The sequence below is a fragment of the Passer montanus genome, unplaced genomic scaffold (genome assembly GCF_014805655.1).
Source record: "Passer montanus isolate IOZ18808 unplaced genomic scaffold, ASM1480565v1 scaffold155, whole genome shotgun sequence".
NCBI classification, from domain to species: domain Eukaryota; kingdom Metazoa; phylum Chordata; class Aves; order Passeriformes; family Passeridae; genus Passer; species Passer montanus.
This window is the reverse complement of record NW_024362605.1, coordinates 106,392-126,114: the sequence shown is the minus strand read 5'-3', so window position 1 is coordinate 126,114 and position 19,723 is coordinate 106,392.

The following is a 19,723-nucleotide window of genomic DNA, read 5'->3' as shown; positions in this document are numbered from 1 at the left end:
TTCTGGCCCTATTGTATCTGTCTAGGCCTCACTGTCTTAATCACAGCTCCTTGTTGAGACCTACTTATTTCTTGTCCCAGCCATCACCTCTCAGGATCTGAAGGCACTGAGCTGTGCACAGGATACAAGCTCCAGATACATGCACACCCCCAGTGTATCTCACACCAGTTTGCCATCCCAATGCAGTGAGCATGGACAGCACCATGAGCAGGAGCTGAGCAAAACACTCCCACCAAATGAGAAGTGCTTTCCTGATGCTCCTCCCACACTGCTGCCATCACCCAAAGTCCAGGTCTGCCTTATCTTTGCTGTTGGATCTGAGCTCAAAGATGCTCCAGCATCACATCTTGCAAATCAGCAGAGTTCGGGCAAGCCATAAACAAGCCATGGTGGAGCTGGAGAATAACAAACACAGCAAGCAAAGGGGAAAAGTTGCAAGCTACAATTCCCCCACAAACAAAAAACAGGAGCACTTCACTTCTCATCCTCACATCCATCACCCAGGGATCCCTGTTCAGTTCCGTGGGCTTAGTTGTGCCTGCACTTCTTAGGACCCAAATCCACGTCCTGTAACCACAGGATCAGCTAAATCATCTCAAATCCTTCAAAACATCTAATCCACTCAGTCTTCCCAACCTTAGTCTGTTTTGTTTTCCCTAACTTCCTTCAGGACACAGGATTAAAGGGGGTTTTTGTTGGACTTAGCTAAAGCAGGGTTTTGCTTTTGCCTGCAAAACATCCTGCTGCATATCCTCCTTTGACCAAGTGCTCCTCACTGCTGGGCCACCAGAGGCAGCAGCTTGGTCCTCTGCCTCCCATGCACTACTACCATGTCCTCAGTTTGGATGCTATCCCAGTCCCAAGGGGCTACAGAAACATGTCATGTACAAGGCAGGTGTGGAGAGAAGGGACTTGAGCACAACTTTTCTGCTCCCATGAGAAGACATCTCCCAACATCTATCAGTGGATAGATACCACCTTCTTCCAGGGCTACCTTCACTGATCTTTGGTCACCATTTTGAGGAAAAGGACCACAGCATGAAGGTCTTGGGAGGTCCCACACTAACCTGGCCTGAGCGCTCTGCCATGAAGCCCACATATTGCATCACCTTCTCACCAGCAGCACTCCAAACCAGATCTCAGGATCTAACAGTAGGACCAGATGGACTACAGCTGTGCCATGAGGGGTGGCTGAAAACTGCTGCTGGCTGCTTTGCCATGAGCCTCAAAAGGCTGCCGGGAGGTGCCTGGGTTAACAGGGCTGCTCCACTGAGATCCTCTGGCTCAGCCAGGGTCACTGATGATGTGTCACGATGCTTCTCTGAGTCATCTATTTTCTTCCAGTCACTGAAAATGGCCTCAAAGTTTGTACAGATGGTGCTTAATCCCCATTTGGACAATAGGTATTTGGACTTTTAAAGGACAATTACTGAAGGAAAGCAGGGGCAGGGAGAGAAGGGTGGGAAAGGGCACAGGCAGGATGACAGGATGCAGGCCAGTGAGGCAGCAAGCCAGGCAGGGCTAAACATCCAGGACAAATGAAGCCACAGGAGAGGCATCCTGGTTTAGCCCACAGAAGCTCAAAAGCAAGTCAATGCTAAATCTCAGAGGCATGAGGACCAAGGGACCATGCCCACCCCAGACACCTGAGTCTGCCTGGTGTTTTCAGTCCTTGACCTGGCACAGAACCCCCTGCCCACACACTGCCCTGGGGTCAACATGCCTTGGGTCAGCAGTATGGTCATGGCTGCATGAAAGATGGTGGTAGAGTTGGTGGCCTCTTCCCAAGGCTAGGATAGCACCTAGTAGCACCTCCTCCTGCACTAGATCTCACCCAGCTCTGGGAAAGGACATTCCCTCCCACCTGGATGGACAGCTCATGCTGCAGAAAACAGTGGTGAAGCTGACCTGCTCTAAGGGGAATGATGGCGTGTCCAGCCTGCAAAGATAAAAGCTCAGCATCCCACAACCAGCATCCAGGGTTTGGGTGCTACCATGTCTGGAGGTCTCCGAAATGCTCTGTACAACACACAGGGTGGTGCTTTCAAGGCCTCTCCACTCCTCCTTGCCCTCAGCTATGATCATATCAAGGTGAGTGAACTCTACCACCACCCCAGCACTGAAGCTATGGCAGGGACCAGGTACAGTTGAAGGACAGCAATGGAGGGGGTCAGCTCATGTGAAGCCCTTCTGTTGGGCAAAATCCTCCTATCCCACCAATGAGAGCACTGTGGAACTTACAAACAAGCATGAGAGCTAACCTGGGTGAGCCAATGCAGGAAGAACCATGGGAATTTGGGGCTGGGAAAGCCTCTTGCCCACCAGTTCTATTCTCCATCATAGAAGAGATGATGTGCAGCAGGGAAGGGGGTTGCTCTCTCTCCACCAGAAACAGAGCATCACATCTCCATACTGAGGCTCCTGAGAAACAGGGTCACAGCCAAAACACCTCCACTCCCTGCAGATTCACTGGGGCTGATGCAGCCAGGAGAGGTGAGATACCAAAGTCCTGAGAGTGCAGAGCAAAACAGCATGGGGCCAGCCTTCCTCCCCAGCCATGCTTGCTGTCCCTATCATGCATCTGTTTGTCACAGCCCCGCACTTCTGAAGCAATTAGCAGCTGAATTGAATTAATTCCTAGCATGCTGGGTCCAACACAAACAGCACAAGCTGGCCCATGCCCCACACCTCCATGCATTTTGGAGGGCCTGGGTGTGCCTGCCAAGAGCAACACAAATAACCCACTGCTTCTCCAGGTTAAGAAGCAGCCCTGGAGGACTGGAGCATGATGGCTGAGGCTGAACTCTGCTGCCAGCTTCTACACGTACAGAAAAACAGCCTCTGTTAAGTGGTGGGTCAGGAGGGAGGCAAGTACAAGGGTCCATGTGTGCAGTGACTGTCCCAGGGGCCTGGGGAAGAGGTGTGAGGGTGGGGACAGGCAGTGAGGGAACCCTGAGCCAGGGCACAGGGGTATTTCATGGAGAAGGTACTTGCAAACGGCACCTGCAGGGTGTTTATCAGCCCTGCCAAGGCTCCAGCAGCTGAAATAACAACTTGGAGAAAGGGGTAAAACACTGCTTGACCTCCTTGCCCCAGCCCTGCTTGGCTAGGCACTGCTGGGATGCAGGCCAGTGGGTCACCACAAAGATCAATCCATCCCCTCTGGAGCCAGGGATGTTCCTGGGCTTGGTGACAGTCCCTGGCAGGGTTTTGGGACTCAACCAAGACCTCCTGCTCATGTTAGAATCACTCGATGCAGTAGGGCAAGCAGGATGGACAGGCTTTTCTGAGGCACATCACAATTTTTGATAGAACAGGTTAAAACCAGGCCCCTCTTCTCCAGGGACATCATGTGACAACGAAGGGACCCAGGCTGCTCTCCAAGAAACTGACACGTCAGGACAGGAGGCACAATGGCAGCAAACCCTGCCCCTTGGCATGCTGGCCTGTATCAGGCCAGCTCTGCTTGGAGCCGTTTGGCACCAGGCACTGTGCAGCTGCTGCCAGGCCAAGATGCCACTCATGCATCCCCAGCAGGTCAGAGCTGCCTGTCTGATCAAGTGTGCAAGTGTGCTGAGACAGCCACACGGTAGGAGCCAGCACATACCAGAGCTGGCACACCAGGAGATGTGTTGGAAGCAGTGTGGGAGAGAAGTCGGTGGGCTTATGGTGATGCTGAAAACTGTGTCTTGCCTGGGATCAGCAGGTATTGGGGATCCCAGATGGTATCAGAGAAGCTATGATCCCAGTGTGCCATCCTCCTCACCTTTCACTATATTGGAGCTGTACTTAGGCCACCTAGCATCCATACCAAGACATGGCCAGGATCATGCTGCAGTCATCTGCTGGAGGAGAGATGAGAACTATGTCATCAAGGAGTGTCCTCCAATTCACATTTCTCATGTATGGCCAGGGACAACCCTCTTCTTCTGTGGGGTTCCTTCAAGTATACTTGGACAGGCAGGGGTTTGCTGCCCATCCTCCCCATCCAGCTCCAATACCAAACAATGGAGTAACCATGACACCCTGAAGAGCTGGGTTCAGACAGCCCATGTGGGCACTCTGCTGCTGTGTCGCATGGTCATAGTGCACACAGAAGCCCTTGGCCCACAGACACTCAGTTTCTCTGCCATGAGCTGGGGTCTGTCCAGCCCCCTGTTGCAGGGCATGGCCAGGAATTCACTCCAGTGTCCAGCCTGGCTCAGGAGATATTTCCACCCACACTGTAAAATCACAGCTGCTGCCCCAAGGGGGTAATGGAGAGGTCCCAAGGTCAAGCTGTTAAGCTTCTGTCTGTGTACAACCTTAAGCTGTCCTGTCATCCTGGCGAGGAATCCCCATGCTGGAGCACCTGGTGGCATTCAGCAAACTGTGCCTCAGTGCAAGCATCCCAAGGACTGGGGGTTCTAGCACCAGGAGGGCCCAAAGGCTGCCAGCAGGCACAAAGCAGCCCCTTTACCATCCCTGCCTAGCCCTTGGGCTCCTTCCTATGGTGCCTGTGGTACCCAGAAGCTTCCAGCCCCATAATGCATCTGCAAAGACACAGAAGAGGAAAATGTGAGGCAACCAGGGCATAAGCTGGCAGATGGATCAGGGGTTGGAGGTTTGACAATGGGAGAGCCAGACCACTATACCTGGCAGGACCAAGCTCTTCCTGAGCACTTACCCCAGGAAGATGAGCTGGGAAGAAGAGCTGGAAAGAGGATCTGGAAAACGACAGGCCTGCCAGCCTACAGGCCTGCCAGCCTGACTGTGGAGCAAATCATCTTGAGTGCTATCACATAGCACATACAGAACAACCAAAGGATCAGACCCGGCCAGCAGGGGTTTAGGAAGGGCAAGTCCTGCTTAACCAACCTTTTTTCTTTTTATGACCAGGTGACCCACCTAGGGAATGAGGGGAAGGCTGTAGATGTCTACCTGGAGTTCAGCAAAGCCTTTGACATGGTCTCCAATGGCATACTCCTGGAAAAGCTGGCAGCCCACAGCTTGGACAGGTACATCTTCACTGGGGGAAGGTGAACAGGCTGACAGCCAGGCCCAGAGAGTGGTAGTGAATGGTGCTGCATCCAGTTGGTGGCCAGTCACTAATGGTGTCCCCAAGGGATCAGTGCTGGGCCCAGTGCTGTTTAATATATTTGCTGATGATCTGGATGAGGTGATCAAGCGTACCCTCAGTAAATTCATGGACAGCACCAAGTTGGGTCAGAGTGTTTATTTACTGGAGGGTAGGAAGGCCCTGCAGAGGGACCTGGACATGCTGGATAAATGGGCTGAGATCACTGGCATGAGGCCAAGTGCTGGGTCCTGCACCTTGGCCACAATAACCACATGCAGCACTACAGGCTGGGGCAGAGTAGCTGGAAAGTGACCTAGTGGAATAGGACATGGAGGTGATGGTCAACAGCAGCTGAACATGGATCAGCACGTGCCCAAGAAGGCCAAGGTAGCCAAGAAAGCCAATGACATCCTGGCCTGTATCAGGAATAGTGTGGCCAGGAGGACCAGGAAAGCGATTCTCCCCCCTGTACTGGGCACTGGGAAGGTAAACCTTAAGTGCTGTGTCAAGTTCTGGGTACCTCAATTCAGAAAGGACATTGAGGGGCTGGAGCAGGTCCAGAGAAGAGCAGCAAAGCTGGTGAAGGGTCTAGAGCACATGTCCTGTGAGGAGCAGCTGAGGGATCTGGCAGGGCTCGACCTGGAGAAAAGGAGGCTCAAAGGGAACCTTCTTGCTCTCTACAACTCCCTGACAGGAAGGTGTAGCCAGATGGGGGGGTCAGGCTCTGCTCCCAGGCAACCAGCCCAGGAAGGTGGTGGAGTCACTGTCCCTGGAGGTATTTAAGGCACTCAGTGCCATGGTCCAGTTGACATGATGGTGTTCATAGGTTGGACTCAATTATGTCAGAGGTCTTTCTAACTGATTCTGTGATTCGGTGGTTCAGTGTCTTCTCCGTGTACTCCAGTGCGCCCAATGGCTGCTGCCATATCCCCAGGGTCTTAGCAGTGTGGACGGGAGAATGAAGGAAGCCATAAGTACAAAGCATGGCCGGAGATTGTCTATACAAATGCCACAGCAGTGGCAGCTTATTTTGGGAATGTTGTGTAGGCAGATGAACTCCTAGGACATCTACCCTTCAGATTCCCACCCTTCCCATGCAACGTCTTCAAAGACAAGGAGAGAGCCAGGGATGCAGAGGAATAAACCTCTGAAAGCCATGACTGAACAGAGTCTGCCCCAAACTCCAGGCCAGCTGGGACTGACCCAGCACACCATGGCAGCAGTGGTGCCACACCGCAGACTAATCCAGCATTGCCACAGTTGCAGACAGAATTATTCCCTTGGAATTAGGGCCCTGCTTCGACTACTGCTCAGGCTCGCCAGAGCTTAGAAAAAACAATGTTTCCATTTTGTCTTGGTTTCCCATATGCCAGCTCCTCCCCAAAATAGAGGAGAACCTCCCAGCCAGAGATGCCAATATACAGCCAACCAGCCAGCTGGGTGTCAACCTCTGGTGTTGGCTACATTGGGAGTGTCTGGTCCTTGAAGTTTTGACAGCACCTGCAGTGACCAAAATGATCCTTGTTGTCACTGCAGTGACATCAGGACAGATTCCTTCTGCCCATACTCATGCCTTCCAACCAGCCCTCAGAAGGGAAGCACACAAGGAGCCAGAGCTGGCAAGTTCAGCAAGCAGATTCGGGGGGTTTTTGTACAGGACAGTGTCAAAAGACTGACAGACCCAGCTGCATACTAGAGCTCTGGTTCCCTGAGCTGCTCCCAGGAATGAAAATACAACACAGACCCTCCCAAATCAGCACCCTGGTCCCAAGACATGCCTATGGGTCACTGGAGTCAGCAGTAGCTCTTCCAGTGTCACTTGCTTTTGTGTTTCCCCCTTATTTATTCTCATTTTCCAAGACTCCAGGACCCAGTGTTGGTCTTTGGATACAGGCATCACTGATGCAAAGCTCCAGGATTGCTCAGGTACCCAGGAGGGAGCCTAGGTCCCCCCAGCTTTCTTGGTGTGCCTTGGGGGTTGGCGCTGAGACAAGGGGGTCTGGCAATGTGCATACAGCACATGGAGCGTCCCCTACAGCTCCAGCTGTGGCAGGACCTGCAGGGTGCACCATGCTTTCCAGCACTTCCTGGATTGCTTTTCCAGCAGTTCCTAACTCCACCCAAGACAGTAATAAAAGGCATCTGGCACATTGTCCTAGTTTAACCCCAGCGAGCAGCCAAACCCCTCGCAGCCACTCGCTCACTCCCCCACCAGTGGCATTGGAGAGAGAATTTGAAGGGTAAAAGCTGGAGAACTCATGGGTTGAGATAAAGACAGTTCAATAGGGAAACCAAAAGCAACCAAACAAAAAACACACACAAGCAAAGAAAAACAGAATTAATTCACTGCTTCCCATAGGCAGGGAGGTATTCAACACTTCCAAGAGAGCAGGGCCCCATCCTGTGGAACAGCAACTTGGGAAGACAACTGCCATAACCCCAAATGTCCCCCCCCTTCCTCCTTCTTCCCTCCAGTTTTTATATACTGAGCATTATGTCATATGGTCTGAAATACCCCTTTGGTCAGTTTGAGTCACCTGTCCTGGCTGTGCCTCCTCCCAGCCTCCCCTGCACCCCAACTTCTTCCCCAGCATGGCCTTAGGAAAAGCAGAGAAGGCCCTGGCCCTGTGTAAGCCCCACTCAGCAATAACAAAAACACCTCTATATTATCAACCCTGTGTTCAGCACAAATTCAAAACACAGCCCCACATCAGCCACTATGAGGACAGTTAACTCCATCCCAGCCAAAACCAGCACACAAAGACACGGAGTAACATGGCTGTAGCTCAGAGGCTCCATTATCAGTACACAAATAGATGTCCCTCCTCAGAAGCAGGGGACAGGCAAGAAATGGACTGGAAATCTGGCTTCATTCATGACACCTATGGAGAGCGCAGCTGGAATAAAACCAGGGCACTGGGGCTGAGCTGTGATTCTACCAGGCAAGGTAGAATCAAAGGTGGGAGCCAGACCTACTTCCACCTCTAACACAACCACCACCTCGGCATCACTGCATCAGCAATGAATCTCTAAGTACACAAACAAGCCCTTCCACAGATTTAAAGCTGGGAAAGGGCGCTGGACATCATCCTTGGCTATAATGGCATCGTAGTTTGCTCCAAATGTTTTCAGCAGCTGCAATCACCCTGGAACTCCCCTCAACAGAGATGGTCAGTGCTCCATCCCCTTTCAACCCTAAAACTCTGCCTTAGAGGCAGTGTCCTGTGTCTCTGTGCTTCGGGAAGGGAGGCCACAGCCTCAGCTAACCCTCAGTAACACAGCAGGGGTGTCTGCCATTTCCTGCTCTCTTCATCAGGTTGGCCCCCCACAGAACAGGAGCAGCAGGCTGAGCAAGCAGCACCTTCAGCTCACAGCGTGTTGGGAGAAGTTTTAAATATCACAACAGTAAATTGCACCTTATGCAGATCTGGAGCCCTCTATGCAAACTTGGTTATCTTTACAACCAAAGCTGCAATCTTCCTGAGAATGAAATCAGGTCTGTTAGAACAGGACTATTGTTTTCTAACCTAAACTGCTGTAGGTCACAGGAGGGGACAGAAGGCAGAGATCCATGATCATCCATTGTCTGGGTGGGCTTGTTAGAAACAGTTTGACAGATTAACCCATGTTGGAGCCAGGCTGAAGCCAAGGCAAGATGAAACTACAGGGGAGCAGAGTAAGGGGAAGACAGTTGAATGAGGGGAGGTTGAGCGAGGAATCAAACTGCAGAGGCAGAGCCTGCACCATGCAGTGGGCAGGGACCTCAGGAAGGATCAGGGTAAAATGGCTTTAAACTGAAAGACAGTAGGCTTAGATAAGGCATTAGCAAGAAATTCTTCCCCATGAAGGTGATGAAACCCTGGCACATATTGCCCAGAGAAGCTGTGGCTGTCCCTGAAAATGCTCAAGGCCAGGTTGGACAGGGATTGGAGCAACCTGGTGTAGTGGAAAGTGTCCTGGCCCATGGCAGAGGAATGGAACAAGATGAGCTTTAAGGCCCCTTCCAGTCTAAATTAGTCTGGATTACTGTGAAAAAGCAAATGCCCATAGCACTATGCGAAGGCTTTTATGCATCCACTGTCAAGTTCATCACTGAAGGGTGGCACAAGTAATATATGCACTTCACAGGTCTCACTAGCACTGTGGACACATCACATGGCCCAGACCCTTCCTCTTTCCTACCAAGGTTGCAAATGTGTCTGAACATACACCACAGTCAGACCAGGTTGCCCCAGGTAAATCATGGCCTATTCTGTCTTCATACAGGACTGAGGAACAGGACAGGCTTGATCAGGGCACAAGGTCAAAACTCACACTTCTAAAGGCCCATCAAGTAACATAATCCAATCTTCAGAGTAATACTGCTCTCTAATCATGACAGCTAAGCTCCAGTCAGACACCACAGCCAGGTTTTCAAAGGTATTTCAGTTTCTCATCATACAGATTAAAGTCTTGAGAGATTTTCAGAGGAATCTTAGTACATGCATCCAGCAAGTTCCTGAATTATTCAGGCATCTCAAGTCTCCTGCTCTGCTGCAGCAACAGCCAGTTCCCCACGTTCCCTGGCCAGTATCTGTAACTGGCAGCAGCTCTTCCATGTCTCATAAAACCTTGGCAGACTCCAGCTTCATCACTCTCGGCAGACAGAAGATGCTCCCGCTCTTTCACTGAACCGCAAAGGAAAAGTCCCAGCCTGGAAACTCAAGTGGCACCTTCCATTCACGCAAGAAAGGCAAAAGGCCCTGGAGCCAAAGCTGGGGAGAGGAACTGGTCTGCTGGCAGTGTACTCCTTCGGATAGGTTTGTCCCATCCAACTTATAGCAGTTTCTTTGACCAAAGAGGCCAACCACCCCAGGTTCACCAGGGCTAAAGACAAGAAGGGACAGCACTGAAGGAACACCTACAGAGACAGACAGAGTGTCTGGGAAGCATTCTACCCACCCTGGACCATGGAACATCCTAAGCAGGAAGGCATCCACAAGGATATCAAGTTCAGCCCCTGAATCTGCACAAGACATCCCCAGCAATCCCACCCTGTGCCTGAAAGCACTCCTGGAGCCCTGGCAACCTTGGGGCCATGACCATTCTCAGGCAAGCCTGTTCAGTGCCCCACCACCCCCTGGGGGAAGAATCTTTTCCTAACATCCAGCCTTAACTTCCCCTGACAGAGCTTCATGCCATTCCCTCAAGACCTGGTCACCGGTCACTGGGTCACCAGGTCACCAGAGAGCAGAAATCAGCGCTTGCCCTTCCACTGCCCCTTGTGAGGAAGCTATGGGCTGCAATAAGGTCTTGGTTCGGGGTACCCAAGGGGAACTGTGCCCGTAAAGCACTGAGCAGGGACACAGTGTCAGGGCAGTCACTGAGGATATGCTTGCTTAGCAGCTAGGGAGACTCAGGAAAACCCAAACTGCTCAGTATAGTCAGTGGAACAAACTATCCCACTAAACCCCCAAGCCTCTGTCCTCTTCCTCCTGGTCCTCTGTTAACCAGGGCTGGGTTCATCCGGAGAAAGCCAAAACCAACACCAGCAGCAATGGGAGCACAGCTGGATGTGGCTTGCTCAGCCGATGCTGCAGCTCCGGCACAGCTGTAAACAGCTCAGCAGTTAGTGCACGCCCCAGTATTGATGTTACACAAAGGACCTGGAAATGTAAATGACTGCACTGGACTCGCAGCCGGTGGCTGCTGGTGCAGACGGCATCAGCAAAAAGAAATCCAACTCCTCTTGGCACTGGAGCCAAGGACCGGGCTGGCCAGGAACGACCAAAGCCTTTACATGTTTGCCATCTAGTGGGCTCAGAACAACCTGACATGGGCTGTCCTGAGACAGCCGGAACTCACCTCTGCCTGGGGCACGGCGGTGTCCCCGTTCAGCCCCCTGATGCTCTGTGGTGCAGGCAAGACACTGAGGTGGACCAATACCTTGCAAAGCATCCTGCCGATGAGAGCCCAGCTCTGGGAGAACATGGCTGGGGACAACCTCCATCAGGGCAGGAGGGCTGTGCTTATGTGGTGACAGCCCAAAAATCCACCCCAGGCAGCCAGGGTAGTGCTGTCACAGCCAACACCACAAGCTGGGTGGGAGTGGGATCTGCTGAAGGGCAGGAAGGCCCTGCAGAGGTATCAGGACAGGCTGGACTGATGGGCCGAGGCCAACTGCACAAGGCCAAGTGCCAGCTCCTGAACTCTGGTCACACCAAACCCAGGCAGTGATCCAGGCATGCAGAAAAGTCTGGAAAGCTGCTGGGCATAAAAGGACCTGGGGGTGCCAAAGATGAGCCAGTGTGCCCAGGTGGGCAAGAGGCCAATGGCAAAGCAGGACCAGGGCAGTGACTGTTCCTCTGTGCTGGGCAGGGGTGAGGCCCCGCCTCAAATCCTGGGGTCAGTTCTGGGCTCCTCATGACAGATAAGATATTGACGGGCTGGAGCATGTCCAGAGAAGGGAATGGAGCTGGGAAAGACTCTAGGACACCAGGAGCAACTGGGGGAGCTGGGGGGTCTCAGCCTGGAGAAAAGGAGCTCAGGGGTGGCGCAGCCATCCTGCACGTGGCAGGAAAATGGAAAACTACCAGCCCAAATGCTGAATTTGATCCCAAGTAAAGGCCCATGACCAGAGGAGGGGACCCCATGATGAGGTTGTCTGCACAGGCCCCAGCGATACATGTGCTGAGCAGCAGCGAGAAATTCCAGATTATTTCCTGCAGCCAACTCCATCTCTAACTGTTCGCCCACTGCACAAAAGTGACAAAATTCCCATGTTATCCAAACACATCCCAAATCAGTGATCAATAAATCATACAAGGAAAGAGGAAGGTTTATTTTAGCTTTAGCTATCAGCCAGCACCTTTTAGTTTGCCCTCATTTGCTATAGGAGACTTATTTTTCTTCAGTTTTCCCTTTGTCTTTTCATTATTTCAAAGGAAGTAAAAAAAAGCCTGCAGCCTCACAGCATCCCTGGAGCTAGGGTACCACCACCAGAATCTGTGCAGAAGCCCAGATTTATCTGCCCAAGGCAAAACATACAGCCAGCCAGCCAGCCAGCCTCACTAGGGCTTGGTGGGCTCATTTCTTTGTCCTGAAATCCAAAAAAACACCTCAGCCCTGCAAATACCATGCCTATATCAATACCTACCTGATTTACTGCTGGAGCTCTGCGCCTGGTGCGGATGATGAGCTGGGAAACACAGCTTCATGGAAAAGACTTTTTCCTTGTGCTTCAGAGGCAGATCCCTGGAAAGCTGCAAGTTACTGGTGTACACTTCTGTGAGCTGAGGTGAACAGAGGCAACACAGGACAAGAGTGTCCTGCCCACAGGAAACCCCAACAGTGAGTAAAGGGTCCCATGTCATACCAGTTGTGCTCACAAATCTCTGATTTGCTCTATAGGAGCCACTGAGCTCCAGTTCCTGTCACACAGCAATCCTGGAAAACTGAGCAGACCTTATCTTCCACCAGGATCCAACCCCAGACAGTCATGGCTGAATCAATATTTGTTACCTAACCCTTTGCTGGCTCAAGAGACTCCAGCTCTGAAGTAGGGCTATATGCCCCCAGGGACCTGGACAAGCTGTGGCTGCCCTATTCCTGGAAGTTCTCAGGGCCAGGTTGGACAGGAGAAACCTGGTCCAGTAGAAGGTATTCCTGTCCCTGGCAGAGGATTGGAACTAAATTCTCTTTAAGGATTCTTCAAACCCAAACAACTTTAGGATTACATGATCTGCTGTAACAACCCCCTCAGTTCCTGAGTGTCCCCTGCCATGAACAGTGACCTTACCAGCCACCTACATATCCCAGCACTGTCACCACCAGGAATGAAGCCAGGGATGCTGCACTCCAGAGTGGGCTGCCAATGTCTTTTAAAGCCACGTGTTGGATAAAAGCAGAGAACAACCACACAGCCCCATGACAGCTGCCCCAGCCCATGCCCCTGCTCTCTTGTGTCTGCCTGCTCTGCTTTCCAAAAAACAAAGTGGCTTCTCTGCAACAGAACTGGTCAGGCATGGCCAGATCTCAGAGCTCACCAGGCTCACAGGAAGCAAGCCTCTTGGCTGCTAGAATGATGCCTCAGTAGTTTCTGAAAGTGATGCCCAGTTCAGACTCTCCACAAGAGAAGGGAAGAAGCTAGAGCAGGTTTCCAGGACAAGCCTTTTTCATGCTGTAAGTTCTCACATATATCCAAGCATCTTCTGTGGACTCAGCACAGTCCTGCACCTCCGCAGCACGCACAGGCTGGAAGGAAGGAGTTGGCTGCATTGCCAGGCCATGGCCGAGGGGGCTGAAATACTCCTTGAGATCCAAAGCAGTCACTTACCTTGCCTGGGAGACATCAGGTCTCAACTCTTGCAAGCTTCCAATCATTTGAGTTTTGCCCCACTAGCCTCAGCTGCATTTAAAGGGAATTGCTTCTCACCCCAGGCTGACCCTGGGATATAAGGAAGGTCCACAGCCCAGAATGGCACAGGCAGGTGACAGACAGCCAACAACTCAGGAACCATCAAGGAGTCCACCCTGCTACAAGTTCTGAGAAGTGTGCAGCATTGTGCTAGCATCTCCAGTTCACCTTGGATAGCCAACAGTGAAAGATAGGATGGAGGACATTTGGGAAACACATGATCCAAGCCAGGACTAGCTGCAGATCAGGAGCACAGGGCTTTTTGACGGTTCCCACCTGATGGGAAGAAAACCATCAAACCAGCACAGAACAATGAAGGAGGGGGCAAGATACCCATGGGCTTCACTACTGGCAAGGGAACCTCTGCTCCAATCTGATCCAAAGGGCCAGGAAGGGCCAAGAGGTGTGTTTCTCCTGCTGTAAGCTCCCTCCAGCTGTAACTATGTTGTTGGGAGCACAGGGAGGTTGTCACAGCTATGCATGAGACAGCAGCCTAGACCTAGGTGCTATACTAAATTCAAGGAAGACGTATGCAGCATTCTGCTTCCAACACTGCCATCCTTCCAGAGCTGGGTGTTGGATTAAGTAACCAACCTCTCCCCTCTGTGGAAAGAAATCCTCTCTCCTCCCCATGCAATTACAGGTAGACTTTCATGAACACCATCACCCCAAAATAAGTGATGCTAACCCTACACAGTACGTGTCCAACTCTGAATAGGATTTCCAAGGACTGCACAGAGAGGACCAGTACATCCCATGTATTAAGGAGTTTAGGCTTCTCCCTCACACACTGAAAACGCCATTTACACAGCCACTTCAGGCCAAGAGTTGCAGCACAGAGTCACAGGGAGGGTGAGCAGATGCACATACACCTCCCCTGTGTGCAGGCAGTCACCCCAGGCTGCCCTACGCAACCCTCAGCAGGGTCCTGATTTATTCAAACCAAGGAATAGCTGGAAATTCAAAACTAACAGAAGTATTTTCACACATACACCAAGACTAAAGGTCAGGAACTCATTATATATCTAGTTTAATTTTATGTAGTTTATTCAAGCACTAATATCAATGGCAAGAGATTAAAGGTGATGGCAAATCTGTGCTTCAGAGCTCAAGCCAATTTCTCACCCGAGCCCATGAAGACACCTCGTGGAGAGACTTCAGTCTTCATCTTCCTGCTTCAGAACTCCACCCTCTCACCTTGGAACATGAGGCCAACTCCCATGCAGGACTCAACCTGTATGACCCTTACAGTCAATTCGTTTAGCACCTCATCAGGCTTCATTAGCAGCACCAGGACCCAGGCATCACTGCAAGTCACCCAGGAGGCCCGGATGGCTGCTTGAGTCGAGCCTACCGGGCCCCACCCTGTGGGCTCCCGCTCCAAGGGTTGCTCAGCTCTGGAAGGTCTCATTGGCTGCGGAGGCTCTCACGAGCATGTGACGCCACGAACATGGGCCAAATTCCAATTTCAGCCCTTCTGTCGCAAACCACCAGAGGGCAGCTGGAAACGCACCACAGACAAGCACACAAGGTGAAATGTTCCACTGCTGAGCATTCCCCTTGCCCAGCTACTGCACCACAGGAACTGAAAAGAGCCCAGCACACACACTGCCCTCCAGGGGCCAGGAGCTGCCCTCCCATCTATGCCTCAAGAAAGCCTTCTGCCAAGTGCCAGGGACCAGACAGAACACATTGCACAGGGCAATGTGTTCAGCTGGTCCTTAGCTCACAGGGCTCACACTGACAATTCAAGCCAAAAACCTCCCTGGCATAAGTTAGTAAATTTACTAACTTCCAGGGACCACTGTGTTAGGGGGTGATCAGATAAATATACCCCATTGCTTACTCTGACCCTCTTCCAAAGCTGAGCAGTAGGCAGAAGGTAGCAGCATCAGGATGGGTCTAAAAAAATACACAGACAGAAGTCCAGATGCAGATCAGGATTTCCCCTGTCACTCATCCAAGCTCCTCTGTAAGTCCTCCATCTCTTCTAAGTCAATTTATTTTGCATTCAGGCCTTTTTCCTAAACCCATGATAAGTTGTATTTTCACCTCACCTCAGTGTAGCGAGAAATTGGTAGGTCAACACCAGCTTCCAAAGGAAAAAGAGGGAGGAGCTGTGGACTTGCCGGCGTGTTTGTGGCAGGGCAGCAGGATCTCTACCTAAGATAACCTTGTTGTTGAGCTCCAGCCTGAATCAATGCTCCCAGGTTCTTGTGCAATCCTGGACAAGTCATTTAGGGCAGAAGTTCAGAGAGAGCTCCAGCCAACTCCCAGATCATGGTTGCATTTTTCCCAGGCTCAATTCCAGGAACTGATTCAGCCCACTGAAGGGACAGATCACCAATGGGACCAAGGTGACAAAATTAGTAGAAATTCACAAGCGCACTTCAGTAGCTAGAACTTGTTTATTTATAGTTTAATCAGTTCAGGATTATTCTTTTCAGTTTTTGAAGCAGTAATTTCCTCTGTCATGCTTGATCTTCTTAAAGAACAATACTGAGGAATGTTCTTCAGAGGATGCAGAATGTGGGCAGCCAGGGGAAGCAAAGTAAGACACCTTCCAAGCACAGCACCCCAGAAGCACCCCATGGAAAAGAGTCAGACAGGAAGAGAGAGAAGAAGCTGGTTAACACAAGATAAGGCAGCAGGAAGGCTGGGTCAGGTCAGTGCTGACAATGCTCTTGCAATTACCACTCAGAGTCTGGTTTTAAAAGGAGGCAGCTGCTGCCATCTGCAAATCGAGACCTAGATGGCGGCCAAGTACCAGAAGACACTGCTGTCTCTTGGGAACATGACAAAATCATTGGTCTGTTTTTAACTGTGTGTAGCAGCAAGCAGCAGAGGCAGCAGGAGCAGATCCACCAAGCAAAACCAACCCAACAGCAACAGAGATTTTGGGAGCCCTTCAAACTCCCTCCAGCTGGGCCCCAATGACCCAAATTCTATTCTCTACCAAAGGGCAATACCCACTTACATTTCACCTAGTGCAAATCTCAGTAGCACACTACAAAACCACTCCAGGATGTGAAATAGAGCACATAAAGGACAGAAAACTCGGGAGATTTGTACATCGATCCAATGTAACACTAAACCAGCTCCATAGCTCCATTCTGTCAAATCTCCTTTTTGAGAGCCCCTTAGGAAAGGAAGGGCAGACACACATCATCGAGGCAGAGACACTGAAGCACAAAGGGAACCACCCCACGTCAGATGAACTAACACAATCCTCAGAAAGCCCTTCAAGGCCACAGTCAGCAGCTAACTGAGGGTGTATGACAGGTTCGTGTAACACCATGAAACCAACTACTCAGAAGCCTGGGTGACTCAGTTGTGCTGGGGAAGATGCCATTGCTCCTGAAAGCTCTTCTCTCAGAGGTCCTATCAAATGTGCCCATTTCTACTTACTTGATACCCTCCCCATACTTTAATTAGGGCCACACACTAGTATAATACCCAGCACATTACTGGGAAGGAGAGGAGTGAAGAACACAGCTGACCAAAGAAGCTGCCTTTTAGGAAAGTGGCAGAGTGCAGCCAGTCTCACTGATCTCCCAAACACTTCAGTAAAAATGACCCTCACTGCATCTGATGTTCAACAGTACCATTTCTTCCATGGCATAACAGTTTCCCATTGCCCCACAGGCAAACAGGCAAGGGAGAGCAAAAAAAGGCTCATGACTCCAACATGATAGCAGAGCAAAGGAAAGCTTGTAGAGAAAAAACGGCCACCAGTTTAATACAATCTTAGCACCAGTTCGCATTACAGCAGCCATGCAGAGTCTATGTCTGCACCAGAAGGTACAGAAACAGCAGGATTAGCTGTTTATCATCTTATATACAGTGGAAAATTTTCATATACCATCTAAATCAGCAAGGGAGGGACTGAGCTTAGGGTATGCTTAAAATTATCTTCTGCTCAGGAAAGCAACTGCTGCCCTGGAGCACTCTTCCCAACAGTAATCAACCAAAGAGTCCAGTGTCTGGGTTTGGATTTCAGGTGCAAGTATGTCCCCTACAAGAGGCAAGGTGTTTCTCCACATTAACTACTTCTATATTTAGTCCTCGATTTCTGTATGTCGGCTCCATTGACAACAGCATAGTGGGAAAACAAACTGATTCATGCTGCTTGTCACCACAGCACACAGGAGTTTACCTGACATAGCTGTAGTGGTCAGACTGTGGGCATGCTCCCACCTACTCCCTAACCCTCTACAGCAAATTTGCTCTCCTACCTCCTACCTTGCACTCTCTTTTTGGTATCAGCTTGACCCTGAAAAACAAGGTCCACTAGTTCATCAGGAAAATATTGTGCAAGATGTCACATTTCCATGCAATGAATGTAACTGTCTCCCTGTACAAGAGCTGATGGAACTGATGTGAAGGATGTGTGGGAACACACAGCCCAGACAGGGAAAAGAGAGGATTCCTGCTTCAGAAACAACAACCAGCTGATCAAGTGCCACTTACTTTGAGTAGCCAACAGAATCAAGAACCTGATTAATACTAGGAACTAGTGGTTCACAATGAGAGCCAACCAAAACCCTCAAATTACAAACTTAATCCTTGTGCAGGAAGAAGTGGGTGTTTAGTAAAAGACTTATATGAATAACCCAAAAATTTTAATAAGAAATTGCAGTGTCCCAGCCAATAAAACACAAAGCTGCTCTTCAGCCTCCATGCAGCCCTCAGACCAAGCTTAATACAATTCTCAGGCATCTTCCCATCAGAAATGTTTGGCCCATTACACAGGACCCCATTAGCACATGTAAGGCCAAGCTGTACAAGGCTTGGAGCTACCAAGTGTAGTGGAAGGTGGCCCTGCCCATGGGAGGTGGTGGAATGAGATGGATTTTCATGTTCCTTCCAACCCAAACCAGTTTGGGATTCCGGGAGTTTATGTAGCAGCTGGTTAAGTAGCCAGTCCAAACCTCATGTCCTATTTGTGCACATGAGCTGCTGCAGGTACCTCAGTAGCCCTCACAGGTGAGAGGACAACAGCCATTAGCCACAAGTACATCTGCAGAAGAAAATCCTCTGTCAGTAACGTGAGGAAATCCCAGCTCACACTACAGACTGGTTTGCCATTCTAGGACAAAAAAAGTGCCACACATTGCCAACTGCGTCCAAGCTCTGTACTCTCAAATGCAGTAGCTGAAAGCGGCAGTTCCAGAAGGGGAAGCAAGTGGTGCATTTGCCTGTTTTTGACAATTTTTCATGCTTTCATAAGGGAAGGAAGACAGTCACCACAGAGCTCACTCAACAACCTGGCAAGAGAGAGTACATCTCACACACCTAGCCTCAGGCAAACCTCTCCACCACACTCCAGAAAAAAACAGGCATAGTGTGAAACAGCATGAGAGCTGTTTGAGCTTGTTTAACCAGTCACAGGCCTGGGACAGCTATATCCTAGAAGATCCAGGGACCTATCAGACTTCTGCAAAGCTAATGCAACACTAGGAAGAAGGAAACAGCACTACTCCTTGAAAAGTATGTTTTTCCATCATCTAGCACCTCCCGGATTCCCTCCAGAGCCAATTTTAACCTTGTGGCCTTGATTCAACAGAACAGACTTTATTGCTTGGCCAAAAGGACCGGCACAGCTCACTGCAATCAAGATATATGCAGAGGGACCACTTATTGACATATCCAAGATAGAAAAGGCTTGACAGGGTAAACCTGAAGAAGTCATAAGGGTTCTCCCTCCACACCAAAGGCAGTTTCCTGCAGGCAATCCCTTGGTCTTGCTGTTGGCTTTAGACACAGGAATTAGGATTAGCTGTTACAAGGTGAATAAACTGTAAGAACAGCCACCAACACATACCAGCATAACCTTCTCCAGGAAGCCCAGAGTTCCAGCCAAACCTCAGCAATTAAAACTGAATTGCAAAGTTGACCAGCAGCACTAATCACTATGAAAAGTGAAAAAATACACATTTTACACTAAAATTCGGGATTAGAGTACCCAAAAATCATCTTCTTAAAAGAAAAGTGAGGTTCTTTCTAATGTGCTTTAATAATAGAAGTTATTGTCAACAGTGTAAGACTTCACTATTCTTCTCAAGCATGAACAAAAAGGTGGGAGGAAGTGTGTCCAGTTTTGGGATAGGTATGACATCATTTGTCCCTTTAGGCTTTCTGCTATCCACCCATGAGCAGGGAACAACAGGAAATTTCTTGACAGAAGAGGCTCAGGAACCCAATAAGCCCCAAAAGCCAGCTTTTACTATTTGGGAGCATCCACACTGAGTATTTCTTTCTTTAAGAAC